Source organism: Culex quinquefasciatus, chromosome 2, assembly GCF_015732765.1.
Source record: "Culex quinquefasciatus strain JHB chromosome 2, VPISU_Cqui_1.0_pri_paternal, whole genome shotgun sequence".
Classification (NCBI taxonomy): Eukaryota; Metazoa; Arthropoda; class Insecta; order Diptera; family Culicidae; genus Culex; species Culex quinquefasciatus.
In genome coordinates, this window is record NC_051862.1 from 66236096 (window position 1) to 66256160 (window position 20065).

Sequence of the window (20065 nt, forward strand, 5' to 3'; positions counted from 1 at the left end):
GGTTGATATCACAAAGGGAGGCGCCACAGTCACAGGGTTTGGTTGCAAACATTGTGGACGGGTTGACTACTCGCTGACAACCCATGGGAAAAATGCATTTTCTACTCGCGGGATTTGCCGATATGGAGAAATGGGTCATTAGGCATCGATGAATGGGCTGGAATTATGAATCGACCTGCATGAAGATGCATCGTGAGTGTAAAATCTTAAATAAATGTTTTTTGAAGTTCCATAAAAATTACAGTAAAAGTTTAGAAAATAGTGATTAGGATGTTTTCTTTTGATGGAATTTTCATTTTATGGTTTGATTATTGAAACCATCTACTTTGTCTAGAGCCAAAATTTGAAGACATTGGTTTTATGAAAACATTGTTTAATACACTTTGAAAAAAAAAATGTTTTGCAGCAGTTAATAGTTCACCAACTTATTAAATTTTAAATTATCTCAATTCTGTGAATTCGATTTCTAATTTAAATATTTTCCTTTGCACTGCAAAAGATTTCAAAGATGATTTATAAAGATAGAACAACTTAAACATCAGAGCTAATATTCCATTTTACTGCTTCTAACAAACACTAATTGGGTCTAGATTCTGCAAATCATAGCTACATCGTAAATGAATAACGACCTCCAAAACCATAGATCACAGTATCTCCTAAAAAGAGTCTCGATATACTTTGTATAACGAACTATTAAATTAAGCCCCATTATGCCGAACCCATCTATCACGATTGTTATCGAAAATATCGCTGATGACCCTTTATAGCCCCCTCAGAGGAGGGGGACCATCCTTTAGAAAAGCCGTCACCAACAATGTTGCCTCACTTCCGTGGTTCGTCGCTCGCCAGCCGTTGAACTCTCTTCCAAACCAGAGCAGACAATAAATAACGCCGAAATGCTCCAGAAATAGGATTTGTTTTGGTCCCCATCCGGCACAAGACGACGCGAGAGAGATTGGCCCAAATATTATTCCGAGCAAAAGAATCAAAATAAAGCCATTAAAGGGTACAGCTCCGAGGCTCTTGGGAGAGGGACAAAATTTATGGGTGACTGAATCGTATTAATGTTTATTCATTTGAGCAGCAGTTTTCAGTCAATGCTGTGGGGTAAGAGAGCTAGAAACCTTTCAATATTTATACGGCCACAATAAATAACAATATGTTATAAATGTCACATTTATAATATTATTAATATTTTTTGCCGGGGCTTCTCCGCGCGCTGACGCACCGAGAGCGGAACGACGATTTGAGGACCTTGCGGCAAAAGACCGGAATAATTGCTGTTTAATCCAGCAAACGATGAGAACCGACTGGGGGCACGATTCGCGCAACTTGAGTGCGTGCTTTTCTTGGACGACGAGCTTTCATCGCCTCTCTCTCTCTGTGGGTTAGGTTAGGGTTAGGTAGGGAATGTTAGGGAAGGACCCAACGACAAGTTGTTTCATATTCATAACCTGCGCCAGTCGAAGGAGAACCGTGTAGAGTAACATATGATCAGGACTATCAACGTCATCGGATGGAGTTAAAAGGTACACTCAAATGCAAAATTGGTCAATTTAACAGTTGACAACTATTCAAATACCATTCATGTTCCGATAACTACATAGTGAATAACCAACAAAGTTCAAAATTGAGAAAATACGAAAGGTAACAATTTCATTTTGAGTGCATCCTTTCCTACGTAGAACTGCCGGCAGCAACACGGAAAATTGCATTGCTATTCAAATTTTTGAGCGCGCGCGCACATTTTCTGTAACAAATGACTCACTGTGACATATGTCGCTGCGTCGGCCCGGTAAGAGGAACGGGGAAGGTAATGTTATTCTACGCGGATCCATGATCGGTGATTTATCACCCCCATACGGGAAACTCGAAAAGCGTTGCTGCCAGCTTGGGGGTAAACTCACGGACGGATTGATGTATTGATTTGATATGGCGTCGATGAATGAGAGTGGAAAGTTTTTGGAACCAGGAATTACAAAAAAAAATCGAGGAAATATAAATATTTGATACTGTATAAACTTATAGAATTTTTAATTTGTGGTACTTATTTGCAATGTTGAAATGGTGTTGCCTTCCTCTCCTTACTAATACTATAAAATCACTCAAAAATGAACTTCCTAACTAGACCTAGAAATGTGTCAAACTATCAAGTGCATATAGTCACTCTTATGTAAAATTGTCTGATCCTTCCGAAAAAAAATATTATCAGATTTTTCAAAACTGACCTAACATTTGAAAACGTCAAAAAATGCTTTTATAGTGGATTTGAGGTTATATGGGCCCTAGATGATTTTTGCGATGTAATTTTCACTGGATTCCTGGGACATTTTCACATAAGTTAAGTGTATTTTGGATGGCCTCATAAAGCCTCCATTCTAAATACAGAGCGATTTTGAAGAAAAATTGTTGAAATGGGGAATTGGGGCAAACCCTTTGCAGTTTCGCGCGATGGATGAAACCATCACCAATCGATTCCCCTGATTTTTTTTTACATAAGATACACTAGTTTTCATACATGGGAACCAGCCGCGTTCAATGAAGTCCAATTTTGGCTCCGATTTCGCCCACTGTGCAGTGCTTAACTGAACAGAGCTTATGGGATTTTAGCTATATGGGAGACATTGGCAATAATCCTATGAAAAATCATCCAAACTTCAAAAAATTATAGTGTTTTGAAATCGTAGTTATAATTACATGAAATTTTTCACAATAATACGTATTTTCCCTGTATTTTGAAAATGCTATGTTTCTCGAAAAAATACAAAAAATTATGGTTTCTGCTATTTGGATATCAAATAATCGGGATTTTTTCATACATTTCGATAGTAATAATACTTTTTGTGAAATACACTAAAATGTTGAAAATGCAATGTGTCTCGAAAAAATAGTAAAAAATTATTGTTTCTGCTATACGGATATCAAACAATCGGGATTTTTTCATGAATTTCGAAAGTTATAACACACATTTTTTGAAAATACTCAAAATTTCACAAAACCACGTATTTTCTCAAAAATACAATAAAAATTATTGATTTGGTTGTAATCACCGTGGAATTTTTAATTGGTTAAATTCGCTTGGTTTTGTTCGGTGACAAGGAAAACACTATTTTCTTTTTTTGCGACGTTTCGACCTACTATTCTTCGGTCATCTTCAGACGCAAAATGCAACGCAGCTTTCTCTGTTGCTGCTTGCTCACGACTACACCTCCTCTTGCATCGTCAGGTTCTGTCTGTCTTGTTGTTGTCGTTTCCGTTTGTTGGTAGTAGTGACCTCGCGTATTTTAACCACAACGCTGTTGTACACACTGTTAAAAGCTACACACTCTCTCTGCAAGTTCACAGTGTTCTCTTCCCCGGCAAGCTTAACGTGGAACATCTCCGCTATCTTCCTGCACGCCTGGTCATCAATTCGCTCCAAAATTTTAATCTTGTCGAAGTTGAAGAGATGACCAGCTTGCAGGGAGTGTTGTGATAGACCCGATTTTGGGTCGTTGTTTCTGACGTCACGTTTATGTTCCGCCATGCGAACGTCAACCTTCCGTTTTGTTTGTCCTATGTAGGTTTTGCGGTCCGCACCGCAAGGAACCTCATACACTACGCATGTCTACTTGCCTAGTGGGAGCGGGTCCTTCAATTTACTGAAGATCCTGGTTTTCACTTTATTTTCAGGTTTGTGTGCTAGTGTTATGTTGTGTTTTCCCAGCATTTTGTTCAATTTCTAACTCAGACATGGGACGTACGGGGCCGACACAAACAACTTGGAGGAGGTTTCCTGCTCTTCTGCTTCTAGAGTGTTGTAGTGTTTGTGTACACGCTGTTCGAACACTTTGTCGATAAACCAGCCTGGGTAGTTGTTTACCTCCAAGATGGTCCTGGCTACCTTTAAAGCTTCCGGGCGGTAGTCCACGTCGGTGAGCTTGATCGCTCTGTCGGTTAGGGCTATCGCGGTGTTTCGTTTGTGCTGCGATGGGCTTTCAGAGAGAAAATCCAAGTAGCGCCCATTGGTTTGCTTCGGTTTCCAACTCTTCGAAACATGTTGCCCTGTCCTGGTTAAAAGCAAATCCAGGAATTTAAGTTTCCAATCTTCTTTTTCGATTGTAAATTTCAGTTTTTGATGGAAATTGTTGAAAACTTCAACAATCGCTGAAATAGTGTTTTCCTTGTCACCGAACAAAACCAAGCGAATTTAACCAATTACAATAAAAATTAGTTTTTCACAATATGAGTATCAAATGATCGGGATTTTTCCATACAATTCGATAGTAATAATACTTTTTGTGAGATACACTAAAAAGTCACAAAACAACGTTTTTTGAAATAAAAAAAAAATCCAAATTTTCATTTATTTCGAAAACTATTACACAATTTTTTTTGAAAGTAGTGATTTTTTTCTAATAATTGCGTATTTTTGAAAAAAAAATACTGCAAAATTTAGTTTTTAATAAAATGGGAGTAAACACTCGAAATTTTCACATAACTATAACTTTCGAATTTATATAAAAATCGCGATCATTTGATAGAAATCAATCATTTTATGTATTTTTTCGAGAAAAAATTGCATTTTAAAAAATCATTTTACGACTTTTTCTGATCTGACGACTAACTTAATTCACCTATGTGGTTGGTGTCTTCCTCACTCTTTACCAACAATTGGCGATTCGATGGGAGTGGACAAAAATTTCATCTAGTTTTGTCTCAAGTTCCGCAATAAAAAATTACACAAATATCACTCAAGAGTTCAAAATTCGAAACAGGGTTGCCAGATTCTCAATATTTTGGACTCGTTAGAAAGGTCTTTTGATTACCTAACCAACGGTGGGTCGGATGATGGATCCGGACAAAGTTTAAATACATTAAAGTGAGCTCCGGCTTCAAAAAAGTACATAAACATCACTTATGGGGCCATAACTTGAGACACGGTTACCAGATTTTCAATATTTTGTACTCGTTAGAAAGGTCTTTTGATAACCTAACCAATGATGTATTACATGGTGATAAACCAATGATGTATTACATGGTGATAATTGAGTCGATTTCCGATCACTTATCTAACATCCGGATAAATTTAAAAACACATTTTTATACATAACTTTTGAACTACATATCGAAACATTATGAAAATCAATAGGTACGTATGGGACCTTAAACTAAATCGAATGCAACTGGTTTGACCAAAATCGGTTCATCAAGTGCTAAGAAAAATCAGTGAGAATTTTGGTCACATACACACACACATACACACTGACATTTGTTCAGTTTTCGATTCTGAGTCGATAGGTATACATGAAGGTGGGTCTACGAGCTTTCTGAAAAAAAATAATTTTTATAGCAGAACTATAGTCTTACCTCAGTGAGGAATGCAATTAATATTTTATATTTCCCGTTATCAAAATTCAAGAGAAAGTGTACCTAGTGGTATCTTTATAGCACAAATGTTTTGAAAAACATATTGAAAGTATTTTAGAGAATGGAAGAATTCAATCTGATCGTAATGTTTGATGCCTTTTAAACTGTGAATAATTATTGAAAAATAAAATAACATAGATTTGGTAATGATATGTGTTGGGGGAGTTTTGAGGTCGCCTCTTTTGAGCGGAGATTAAAACACCCCCAACAAATCTAAAAGATATTTAGTTTCCTCACTTAACCTTTCTCCCAACAACAATCTTCCCTTTCGCGAGCAAGAATCAAAATTCTTTCCTTTCCAGATCACTTTCTACGACTGCGCGGCAAACTAGTAGAAGCCTTCACCTACTGTACATTTCACAGTTTGTTTTGATTCTTCTTTCCCGCGTACAGCGACTTAACAGTCGATATTGACGATTTCTTCCCGATGCCTAACCTAGTATTACGAATGTGAGCATTTGGTAGTGTCCCCGAATAATACCCACTCGATGAGTACTTTTCAGGGGTGTGCTTATGGGTAGATTTGAGTAGATGACATCTACTTAGCTGTTTGCTTAAATTTATTTATTTTTTAATTGCACCAAGTTTCACCAATTTCTTGGCTCAATTTTGAAGCGCCCTTTTCTTTTTTTCAAGTCATATGCACTCTTTCTGGAAAGTCAACCAAACATTTCAGTGTTCCAAGGTAGTGCTGTCGCAGTCAGTCGCAAAGTCGCTAAGTCGATGCGCGATCGCTGCGCGATGGTTTGTTTTTTGTTTTATTTTAATTTAGCTTTGTCACTCTTGCGATGCATAAGTTTTTTTTTATTTCACTAAATGATTTTTGGTTGTTGTGCGCACGCAACTATATGTTTCCCCAAGAGCGAGAGAAGCCAACTCGCTCACCAAAATGTATCAAATTTGGACCAATGATTTCAAATGACTTTCTCATATTGAAGGAATAAGCCTACCCTTCAGGTGAATCGATACTCCGAATTGGTAAAAATGTTGGAGCTCGTTCTAAAAGCACAATCGCATTGATTTATTTTTTATTTGTTTGGAAGTGCGCAAAATTTAATTCGTCATTCATTTGCGTAATGCGTTTTATTTTTTTTTGGCACGATCATCAATGTTTATGAGTACATTATCATCTTTCATATTGTAAATACGTGCTATTCATCCTTTAACTCTGTGCTTACAGTATTTAACGGTGTAGCATTCTTGAACAACCACTTCGCAGCAACAGCCTCACAGGGCATGCAAACCTTATGCATCGCTTTGTTAACATGTTTCCAACAGATGACTTGTGTAGGCTGACTTACTCTTTTTATCTTCTAACAGAGGATGATTTTTGACGGGTAGAGTTTTTCGGAACCTTTACCCGGAAGCTTTGATAAAAAGAACACTTTTGAAAGCAATGCCATTAATATTATTTTTTAATTGCTGTTTTATTTTATGATGAAAGAGATCTTCGCTTCTGGTTAAGGCTTTTTTCGAAGTGATAGGGACTCAAAACAAATCGCTCTATGTGGCAACTTTATTCAAGTAGAGGACTTTACTAAGTGATTTCGTATACTTTATAGATCGAGAACTGATATGGGAAATGAAACATAGTTTGATTTTAATTAAGTCATACAGTGTACTATGTACACGGTGTGATTATTTAGAGTTCTCCTAGATAAATAAGGTAGGTCTGATATTTTGTACCTTGTAAGAAAGTCTATTTCCCGAAATTTTGAGGGGTAAATTGAATTATAATATTTAGCCCCAAGTGCAACTTCTTCTAAGAATCTAAGAATTTTATAACGATCTTATCAGATTTTTCTTTGGAAAGTCACTGAAAATTGATTGAAACAACATGCTTATTATGTTTTTTAAGCACTTTGGCTACTGAATCGTAAAAAAGATATACGTCGCATCTCGCGGCGTGCGAGACACCATTTGATTATGCTGGGATCGATTTTTCGAAAAAATGCCAAACTTTGAAGGTCTGTACCGAGCTCCGAGTGCTCCAAATATCAATGTTATATATACCAAAAGATGTGCAAGAATCGGGCCTACACGCCAGTGATGTTGAAAATAAGCGCATTTTTGAAAAAAAATCTTTTTACGGGTTAAATCCCATTTAAAATTCAAATGCAAAGCGCCAGCTCCTGTTACATCCAATCAAGCTCATATTTGGGATTTGAGCTCAGTATGACCACCGGAACAAACCTCTGAATGCCCGCCAAAATGTACTTTTTGTTACATACTAATACATATACATAATCTATGCAAATTGCACATATTCTTATAAATTATCTAATTTGATTCCACTTTGTATAATCTAGACTTTATCAATTAGATCTCTAAGAACAATTTTCGGAACAAGTTCTCATAATAAAATATCAGTATTTGTTCGTTACTAGCTGAAATATGCGAATTTCGCTTAGTTACAAAATAGGAAGCGTTAACTGAGACATTTTGAATGCTCATATTTATTTTTTTAAAGAAATTAAAAAAAATTGATATCAATTTCTTGTCTCAATAAAGCAATGCCGTTAAAAGTAACGATAATTGCGCATAATATAGTTTCATAATTTTCTTAACTTTTTGGCACATTTTTTTAAATATTCAAAAAAATAGTAATGAAAAACTCAATTTTATTTTATTAATTTCAATTTATTGTTCTTATAACCATTCAGTTCGCCTGAAAATTTCATATCAAAGTATAAATATTTCAAAAAATATTAGTTTCTGAAGCTTTCACAACTGGGATCTTGTTTATTCGTTGAGCAACAATAATTACGATATTATGAAATGAAAATTAACTATTATAATTCTGGTTAATTTTTTAAACAAAAATTGTTGTTATATCATTTGAAACTTAGGTATCCTGTTCTGCCAAGATCAAATTATGTTTTTTTACGGTTTTGTTTACCATGGCCAAATTGGATGAAAATTGAAAAAAATATCAATTGATGTCTCAGAGAGGGTTATTCAAAAAAAAAAATTGGTAAATTTGTTAAAAAGTGTTAACAGTTTAATATCAAGAAAAAAAACTTGAGCTAACAAGGGCGTAAGAGGTTTAATATGAACTGAACTACTTTTATTGCTATGAAAATTCTTTTAGACGAAATCATTTATTAAGCTGAATCATTAAAAAATCTACTTCGTATTATGTAGAAGGTGATTTTATGAAAATGATATTTCAAGTGAACAAGCTGATTTTTAAAGTGAATTCAATGCTTATCTATTTATTCATGAGCTCAAAGAAGTAAGATTTGTTCAAGAAAAAAGATTTGCCAACAAATCCATATTTTCTTCATTATTTTGTATTTCATTTTAACGTCGTCTCAATATTATTCTTTATCATATTCTCTCAAACTGTTCACAGAGCCATATTCAATAGCAATGTTATGGTTTTGAAGCATGAAGCCTTCAAAAGACTGGATTGGAACAATATCACTGCAAAAAAAATACTTGTAAATTTAGAAATAGTCTATAAATTTAGAATATCAATATATTTTCTTGAAAATGTTTTTGCAAGCAGTTAAGGCATCAATTGACCCTCGCTCTTAATTTGATTATTTAAGTTGCTATTTTATACAATTTTGTTGAAGAATATTAACCAGAACCAATATAAGAACAATTTTGGATAAATTTAAAATTTACCGTTTCCCGGGAATTTTGTAACCCTGGGAAATTGGACGCTTTAGGTAATACTAAATCGCATCCCCCCCCCCTTGAAGACAATTGTCCATACAAAAAAAACTTTTTTGTATGGATCGTGGACAATCACCATACCCTCCTAAAGTGACCACGTGGTTTATGGATGGTCCCGTTCAAGTCATTCAAGGCATGTTCATGACAAATTTGATAAATATGAATGTACGTGTTTCTATCAATTTCATGTGATTTTTCCATAGAAATATACGTTAAAATCGATAAAAAATATTCACTTTTATCTTAGATTTGTTCTCCGAAATTTACCGTGGATCTGGATACCCTGTTAATATATAATTCTGACTTCTGGATTGAATACGCGAGAGTCAGTTTTTATTATCAAAAAAATAAAATAACTTTTATTTCTGATAATGCGGAATCGACGTAACACCTTATAATCTAGCCTTGCGGTTTCGGCAACGGATTCACAGGCGTGTATCGTTCTTTTTGCGACAAAACTTTTTTTAATTTCTAATAATATTGATTCAAAATCACAGAAAAAAAATATCAGCAGAAATCGTACCAAAAAATAAAATTTATGCAAAAGTAGTAATCTTTAATCCCAAAAATTAATCTTAAGTTATATAAGTACTACTTTGTTAAAATAGGTAAATTTACCATATTTTTTTTAAATTTTTAATTTAATCTACGCTTTGTTTAACCATCAAGAACCATGTTTTTTTTTTTTTTTTTGAAATTAAATATGTCTTTATTGAACTTTCTTATAATAATTACATTTCATTTACATTCTAAGTGGTATGGCTATATGCTCTTCATCTTTGTTATATTTTTCGTTTTCTTATTAACTGTTCACATTCATTTATTTACTTCAAATTGTTTTACATTTTTGCATTGAATCGAATACATTTGGGTAAAAAAGAAAAAATCACTTTAACAACTAATCCTAACTTAAAACTAAAAAAAAAGTAAATTCATTGAAATATTCAAAATCATTAGAACGAGTAAACTACGAACTGTATTTTAAGATAAATCCTCCAAGCGTTCTTACTTGTTCCGCACGAGTTTTGCAACCACGCAGTGTTGTTGTCATCTCGATGAAAATGTTCAGAAGTTCTTGTGGTGAAAACAGGTCACTACTGCCTTCATCCGTTGATGCTGGTTGGTTTTCCTCGGTTGCTGACTGAAGCCAGGAGGTGTTGTGTTCTCTGCAACTTTTGCCGCTGATTCAACGGCAATGGCTGCAGATTTGGAACCACTCGAACAGATCCTGCTCCAGGTGACGCCAAAGCAGGAAAATCCACGTCCGTGAAAGTTGGTGGTGTTTTGCGACGATTTGGTTGGTGCCTCGTCGTCGCTTGCTGCCGAATTTTTACAAACTCAGCTCGTTTTGGGCAGCTTCGATTCTTGGTCGAATGGTCGCCGCCGCAATTGAAGCATTTGGCTTCAATGTTCTCGTTGATTGTTTCGCAAGCTTGTGTTTTGTGCTCACCTCCGCAGGTTGCACAACGACTCTTGATGAAACAGTTCCTTCCACCATGCCCAAACTGCAAGCAGTTCGAACATTGTGTCACGTCACGGTGCACTGGTCGATAACGTTCCCAAGTCACGATGATGTTGAAAATTGCCCGAACTGCTTTCAGCTCAGAAGGCGATGTCGATCCTTTCTCGAGATGAACCAGGTACAGTTGATCACGATACTTGATGTCCTTGTTGTGCCTCGTCATCTTGAAGACTTCGATTACGTTCAACTTCAGAGTTTTGAGCTCTTCTTTCAGCACACTCACATCCATGTCGTACAGGCCTCGGAGGACCTGTTTCATGGGGCGTTTACCTGGATCGTCATGGCTGTAGTATTCAATCTTTGTGTTGTTTAGGAAATCCCGAACGTAGTTGTAATCCTTTCTGGTAGGTAGCAGAATTTTGAGTCCATCAGCACACAAGCGAATGGAAGCTCGTAAAGCACCAGATTTGATAAACCCGGTCAGCCACTTTCGCACCGAATCCGATGACGATGTTTTCACAAAAATGGGTGGCAACTTTTCCCGTCGTTCAAATTCTTCCTTCTCGCTCACGTCCACAGGGAGGGTAGCGAACTGGTTTCCAGACGAATTTTGAGCGTGCTTGCTCAAACTGCCTGGCTTTGCAGGTAGCGCTTCGGCATTCTTTAGCTTCTTCAAATCTGCCGATCCTGCTGGTGAGGACCGCCTCTTTTTCTTGCCGTGAGGCATTTTTGCACTTTTTAAGCACTTTTTTGGTTTGTGAGGGACGCACGTCTGACTCGCTTCTCTGCTGATCGCAGACTCTCAAGAACCATGTTATGTTTAGGTACTTTAGGATTTTGTTTTATTTTTAAGTTTAAAAATACGTTTCCACTATAAGCGCCTCACATATCAGTTAGTGACTGTCAGCGCCCTAAAAATCATGTATGCACTGTAGGCGCCCTCAGCCAAATGCGCATCTACCTAGCTCAAGCCCATCAAACACACCCCTGGTACTTTTGCTTTCCCTCATCGGCGCGATCTGTACCAACAATATGTGTATTCGGAACACATTTGTGACAAGCAGCTTTTCATTTTCTCTTACTCTTTTGAGGGTCTTTTCAGGCCATTTTTTATGTTGTTCGGTGCTCCTATGATTTTGCTGCAAAATTTGCAATCAGAAAATTATAGGGGACGGCTCTAGAGATTTTAAATTTCCCGGGAATCGAGAGTTGAATTTCGCAACTTCCCGGGAATTCCAAGGATCCGAGAATTTTGATTTCAAGACTGAATTATTTATATTTACAGAAACTTTAAGAGGCATAACACATTTATGTAATTATCATAAATTTGATAACATGAAGTCATCATAACATCACATGAATATCTGGATTTCAGTAAATCGTTGATTTTTTTTTTTCCAAATCTGTGACTAAAAATTCAATTCAATGATTTTGTGGGATTCAATACTATACTAAATTGATTCACCCATTTGTATGTAGGGGAAATATATTTCTATTATCGGTCTATCAGCATTTCGTTAATGAATTACAGCTTTCATAAAGTGTTTTTGAATGTCCAAAATAACAAATTAAAGTGAGCAAGCAACTCTCCATTGTTGATGTATGTTGATTTAGTAGCGGAAAACTGCAAATGTGATGGGAATTGATCGAACGGCTTAGAGTGATTAAAATAGGTATATTTCCCCTTATTTGTGTACAAAAAGTTTAACATCCTTTAAAAAATTTATATTGAGCTACTGGAAAATATCACATTAAGCCTTATTTTTAAACAATCCGTGAACCGCTCCACTGCCAAGACTACCTTATGGTGCAATGGAACGCACCGTCGTCATCGTTTTTTTGTACAAAACCTGCACATTTCCCTCGAATCCCTCGAATTAATCCAAAACCCCAACCATTCACCCAGTCTTACCCTCGAGTAGCTCACAGGTCTCTCACGAGCATCTTCTTTCAGACCACAGCCGGCCGTCGGACACGACGACGCGCAAAGCCGCCCATGGGAAGATAGAGATATTTTAAGTGGAGTAACGTCACCTTCCTCATGCCCGACCAGCCCGGCCAGCAATAAAGTTTATCTATTTCGAGCCGAGTCACGGGAATTTGTTTTACGTTGACCATTTAGAGTGTCACTGAAGAGGCCGGCCGAGGAGCTCTTCATGGGGGCCAGATTTTGGCCGGTGTTCCTTTCTCTGACTTGAAGAAGATGCATGCCGTGCTCTCCTCCTACGGGAATGCCCGTTCCCTTCGAGGGCACCAAAATTATATCGTCACGATCGTTTTGTCAAATTCGCTCAACTGGGAAATGTGGCTTCCGCATTTTTCAACTCGTCAGCTTTTGCTTGGAGCTTGAAAATGGTTTCGAGGGAAGAAGGTCGTGATGAATTGTATACAGTGCATGGTGCTGAATTATTCAACTGGCATTTGAAGGTCAGTTCTTACTTTGTGATGATATACATTTTGTACAATTCCATGAGATTTCGTTTTATATTGAAGGTATGCTTTTGATAAGATTAAAAGATCAAAGAAAACAGTTGAACAAATCTAAATTGAATAAACTGCTATAAATCTTGGCAAAACCACCCAACACCAGCAAACCTTCACTGCACTTTACATATTAATTATTCAGCATCGATCGGCTTCCCTTCCCATGCGTGATAAGTCCATATTAGGGTCCTTGTGGCCAAGTCGCCGCCATCAGCTGGTGATAGCTGCTATGATAATCGCATCCAACCTGATGCTACCCAAAGACCCAAAGAAAGACCATCCTAGTTTGGTCTAGGCAACCAAAATGGCACAACAGGTAGGCACTATCCACACTGTCCTAACCTAGAGGCGGCAACAGTGAGTTGAACTCAACGAAACATCAATGAAAGCTCCCCCCAAAGTGGACAGGTTCTTGGGAGGGTGACGGAGTAACAAGAAGCGGGAAAAGCACTTTGATACCAATTGGGATGAAAACATACACACGCGTCCAGATGGCGTTGCCATGTAAAACCTGGCGATAATAAATTCCAATTGCCTTAAAATTGATGAAGTGCAATCACGATGGTGATGTAGTAATTATCACCCCCTTTTGGTGATGCGTGCGTGCGAGGAGGAGCCGCTGTGGTGGTGTCGATTCAAAACGAGACAAATTGGCGATGAAAAACGAGTGATGGGAGAGATTTTTCACTCGGGATAGTGAAATTTAAACGATTGGAGTCGTGAAAAGGGATAGTTGATCAATTACATGGTTAAAATGTTGCTTGTTCCATTAGAAGAGATGAGAGATGAGAGATGAGAGATGAGAGATGAGAGATGAGAGATGAGAGATGAGAGATGAGAGATGAGAGATGAGAGATGAGAGATGAGAGATGAGAGATGAGAGATGAGAGATGAGAGATGAGAGATGAGAGATGAGAGATGAGAGATGAGAGATGAGAGATGAGAGATGAGAGATGAGATGAGAGATGAGAGATGAGAGATGAGATGAGAGATGAGAGATGAGAGATGAGAGATGAGAGATGAGAGATGAGAGATGAGAGATGAGAGATGAGAGATGAGAGATGAGAGATGAGAGATGAGAGATGAGAGATGAGAGATGAGAGATGAGAGATGAGAGATGAGAGATGAGAGATGAGAGATGAGAGATGAGAGATGAGAGATGAGAGATGAGAGATGAGAGATGAGAGATGAGAGATGAGAGATGAGAGATGAGAGATGAGAGATGAGAGATGAGAGATGAGAGATGAGAGATGAGAGATGAGAGAGATGAGAGATCAAGGCTCTTTAGATTAATTTTGAGACAAATTCTGCTAGGAATAAAGCTTTCAGTACATTGCTGTCACAATATTCTCGTAAAAAACCAACAGGTTAATCCAGAAGAACTCGTGATGTCATATTTCTGCGGACCACCCAGAAGTCGATGCTCTTTTTATTTCGTACTTCAACCTGTATTACTTAGCCATCAGGGACCAATGTCAAACTGTGTGCCATACTACCGTACCATACCAGACGATATTAACCCGTTGCAGTGCTATAAAAGTTTATAATTATCGTTCCCCAGTGATACCTGCCCGAGAGCAGTGCCTTCAGGGTTTCGCGTTTCCCGTGTAGACATCTATCGCGCGCTGGAGATGTGATCATCACCATCAACCGAATCGCTCAACCTGTGTGTCTGTGGGACATGGATCCAAGTCAGCAAAAAAAAGAGCACTTCTTACATTATAGACTAATTTGATTAAGTTAATGTGATACTTTTTTATCAAGCGCCTCTCGCCAAGCTGTCAGAAGAGCCCGAGGCGCTTCTTCAACCCCCGTCGTCGTCGTTTTCGGAGGAGCCTTGACGACTGGAAGCACTCCTCGCGCTGCCATGTTTGTTCAAGGGAGGACGACGACAGGCAGAATAATGCACTATTTTATTGCACTCGAGCCTTTGAAATGTGCAACATTTGCGCGGTGCTGCCAAGGTGCCTCGGATGTGTCATTCAATAGACTGTATCGTCCCGCGCGCAGAAACAACTCCCGTGCACAACCCGAGGCTCTCAAGTCGACGGCGACGACACCGACGATTGGCAGTATAATTGCTAAATGTTTGCCTCCAGCGGGAGTTGAACCGCAACTGTCACAGAGTGTGTTTATCCCCCTCCATATCGGGGAGGGTCCCGGTTGGGAGCCATGGATATCCGCCGTCGGAGAAGGGGTTGGTAATGATCCGGCGTTGAACGCTGCCATTTCCTTCCAAGTATTAATTGCTTATCACTTGTTGTGGTACAGTAACTAATTTGTTGCGATTAAAATTATGTCTCCCATTTGTCAATCGCACACATGTTTCCTTTCACGGGGGAAAAGAGAAGAGTTTTGAGCAGAAGAGTTGAGTCTCTCCTTTGGGACTACTTGGCAAAGCTGGCAAGTTTCTAATCGTTTTGCAGTTACAGCTGATGGAAAGCTATCGTGATATGTGCAACATTTTTAGTTGAACTAACAGCTTTAAAAACTGGAGTCAAGTGATATTCAATCATTTTACATGAAAGTTGTTATTGGATTTGGAGATTGAGTCGGTAGAGTTTAGACTTTTTGGTAAGTTGAAGTCTGAGTCAACAATTCTTAAGGATTCAAAGCAGAGCTGAGGAGTTGGATTCAGAATAAGATTCTATGGAGTCGGGAATCAACAAATCTTGGAAAGCCATATTCGTAGTCGGAGTCAACAAATGTTCAGGATATCCTGGAATCGAAGCAGGAGTCGGAGTTATGTTCAAAATAGTAATAACACAACCAGTACTACATTTTTTGATTGATCATATTGCACCAAGAGTTAGTACCCTTCGAAACCTATTCCATAATTCAACAACTTCATGTGATACCTACTCTTTACCAGGACAAACTGACAAACAAGATAGCTTCCATATTCTTCTTTCTTCTTCCACCGCAACAACTTTTTACTTGGTCAAGATAAGAGAGAGAAGAAAAAAGTTATCGCCAATCGGTCGGCGAGATATATTGCGCGTGTAATTTAATTACGGCAAATATTTATTGGAAATTAATTGCTACGGGCAAGTGTGCCGCCAAGCGTGATTCATTCCAGTCATTCGTCACGGCTAAGTTTGTTTTTTTTTTCTCTCAACTCAACTATAGTTTTTCTAAAAGAGTTGAGTAGATTGGCACGTGATCGTAATAATTTGTTTGCAGTCGATTTCCGGTTCATATTTTAATAAAATATAATGTGAAAATTTAATGCACTCTAAGAGGCGACTTAAAAGCATAAGCTGAGATGGTTTTACAAAGTCACTCGAGGCAATTGAGCGTTATAGTTTCCAGCTGTCGATTGCCTGGTATGTCGATTTATTGGAAATAAGGCAAATTGCACAAAAACCTGTTCGATCAGCAAACTGTAACGAAAAATGAGCGCGCCGCCACCACTCTTGGTGGTCAATAAAATTATAACACTTTGCGGTAGGGTTGTGATAAACTTTATCTTTAATTTTTAAAAATTTTAGATTTTTTTGAAAATTATGGTCGATTTGGTGTTTTTGTTTTAGGAAAAAATAGCAAAATTCCAGATACCATTTTGAGATGTAGAATCAAACTTGCAATCCGAAACACCTTACAATTTTATAATCAAGTGCACCACTCCACTTTGCAACACGAGTTTTTCCATACAAGTCTCCATACAATTTTGCGGGCTGGGCATTCAAAATGGGCATCTTGCGAAAGGATATTCTGATCGATTTTGTGTCTTTGGCGATGTTGTATGTAAATATTGGGACCTTTTTTTAAAAAAGAAACACAAAAAAATAGTACAAAAATGCATCTTCTGCGCTAGAGTTTAGGATAGTGCTAAATCTGGTCCAAGAGACATGAAATTAAAAATAAACTGAAACTTTTGAAAAATCTAAAAAATAACAAAAATCAGATTCGCAATTTTTTTTTGTAATGCGCACCGTTTTAAGGTTATAGGCATATCTAGGATTTTTTTGGAAATATTTTAATAAGACTAGCTCGTCGATATATGGACTATTTTGATAAATGATCATATAAAACCTGGTGCCTTTTGAACCTAAAACAATCCCCTAAAATATTGATTGGTTGCGTCCACACTTTGTGTATTTTATTTTAATTTTGTATGGGAAAACTTTTTTTTTGTATTTTAATTCTAGTTAAAATTGAACAAAAATCTTAAGAACAATCCCGAAAAAAGTTTGGTGCTATCTTGCTCCTGTCAAAAGATACAGCGTCCTCAAAACTGGTCTAAGAAGCTCGAAAATCTTATTTTCCCATATAGAAATCCATACAAAATTGAAATGCAATGCGCTAAGTGTGGATGCAACCAATTGCTCTCTAATTTTGGGGAGTTGTTCAGGGCCTAAAAGCAAAATAAAAAACCCCTAAGAGGAGACAAAATCGAACTAACAGTTATCGAAATACCGCATGTTAAAAATTCAAGACAAATAAGACTCTGGTCAAGCGATGATCAATTTATTCTGAATACTATCGATTTTATAATTGTTTTTAAATTACAAAATAACACTTTATATAAGATTTGCAATGTCCTTAGGTCACATTAAGAAAAACTTATTGTTCACAACTAACTTTATAAGGCTATATCTTGGCAAACAAGAGTTTCAGTCAGGGTTGCCAGTAGAGCGGCCAATTTCCCGGGGAAACGGGAAATTTTCAGCCAATTTCCCGGGAAATCCCGGGAGTTCCCGGGAAATTTTAAATTTATTGAAAATTGTAATGATCTTGGTTTTAATTAATATTATGCAACAAAATTGTACAGGACATTAACATTAATGATTTAAATAAGTGTGAAGATCAATAAACAGCTTGACTGCATGTAAAAAAACATTCAACTACAAGAAAATGTATTTTGGTATTTTAAGATGATACATTTGAAACTTGCCTCTGTGACCAGTATATTGAAATGAGAAAAAAAAACATGCACAAATTATGTTTTTCATGACAAGTACGGGTTTCAGCTCTTGCATAAATGGTAAAGCATTTTAGTGTTGCTTTTACTCCAAACAACCCATTGTTTTCAAATATTTGAAGCAAGCTTTGAATATTTTTTTTTTGCATTTTTTGAGAACAAGCAATAGAAAGTAATTTTTCAATGATTTTTTTTCTATTATTATGCATCATGATTTAAATTATGCGATAAATTAACATCATTCTACAAAAAGTCTTCTTTTTTCACATTTAACCCTCTAACAGTGTAGTTGAACCAGTGATCCATAATTCTTTTACTTCAAATTGTAATTTCTTTGGTAGTTAACCAATTGAATAACATCAATCTGTAAAAGCTTACCTAATTGTAATAATTTAATACCTAAAATCTATTCCCGGTTGCTTCAAAAATTAATATCATCAGAAAAAAATTCTGATATCATAATTTCTGATAATCTGATTAATTAATTTATATCCTCCCTCCCCTTCCCTATTTAAAATTTTCTTCTGCCAGATTTTTTTTTCAGTACTTGGCCAGATTTTTTCGATTTTGACCCGGTAACCCTGGTCCAGTCAACAAAGTAAAAAATAGACAATTTTCTTACCTATTCGTTTCGATGGGTGCTTCTTTATTGAAATGTTTTAAAACTCCTTATTGAAATATTTTTAATGTGAAGAAATAGAACTTTTGAAAAATACCTTAAAATTTCAAACATAAATCTCCGATACTAGATTATGCACTATTTCAAACATTTGCGCAAAAGATGATTTGTTCAGTTCCTTGATAAGTATTGGAACAGAATATACATATTTTGAGAATTCAACTTGCATCTGCAAACCAACTTTGCGTTCGATCTGTTAGTTTATTACGCAATGTTTTAAAATGTCTGAGTTTTTTAATTGAAAGCTCAATTAATTATCTTTCTTTAGCTTAGAGAGGTTAGAGTGGTTCAAGAGAGGAGATACAATGTAGTTTTTTGCGAAAATTGTTAAAAACTCCAGTTGTTCGATCACCCTCATCGCCAAACAAAAAATACTGGTCTTATTACTTTAGAGAAGGAACTGCCTCGCCGAGTTTGAGCCAAATCGTAGCACTTTTGATCTGGTCCCTGCTGGTTTAACGTAGAGTCGCTGAATAATGCCCTGAAAATCATGATACAATTAGTCGTACTATGCGTAAATTGGGAGATAAAATGTTGGAATCTTCAACAAAATTGCTTGGATTGGAATGCCATTAACTTTCTGGAAGAGAAAAGAAAACCCCAAAAATATTCCTGGAAAGTAAAATTTATTAAACGACCCAACTGTGAACCACCCTGATTTTCAATCAAGTTCAAAGTTGCTTCTTTTCATTTCTAACAACCCTGCCAGAAACACCAAACTCCAAAATAGCACCGTTTTTCAGAAATCCAATTTCAACTTAATTTTGCAAAAAATAAAAGTTGTTTTGTATAAAAACCGAAAAACTAAGCGATTTTTTTCCTCAAAGATTTAAGTGAGTTTTACTGACATTGCATGCAAAAACAGGTGGGATAGCTATGCTTTTCTGGGCAGTATAGTAGAGTACTGGAGTTTATAAAAAGAAAACTTAATTTTTGTATTCTAAATTCCTGCATCCACCCCATACCTCCCATGGTACATACATAAGTGATCCAGCATAACGTTCTGATTATGCTGCTAGCAGTAGGCCTCTCACCCTCTCTCCCCCTCCCTGCACTCATCGGCCCGCTGCATAATATGGCGATTATTAATTTGGAGTAATTTGTCTCCATCAGTTGAGAGTGACTAAATTGGTCAGTTGCGCGCGCACGTTTGCGCACCCCTCTCTATGGCCAAGTCGGCCAAGTTCTGTGCCGCTGGATCCCAAAAAAAACAGCGTTGCAGCGCAAAATTTGTCGCGATCGAACTGGCCGCCGCCGGCAATTCGATTTGTTGCCCATTCGGACAGATCAGCCCCCGAAGCGGACAGATGAATGATTGTTGCACCTCAATCGCGATCGCGAAAAAAGGCGCGAAACTGGCTGGCTTCGGTGGCTGCTGCCGGAAAAAGTGGGAAATTGCTTTGAGATGGAGGCCGCCGCGGAC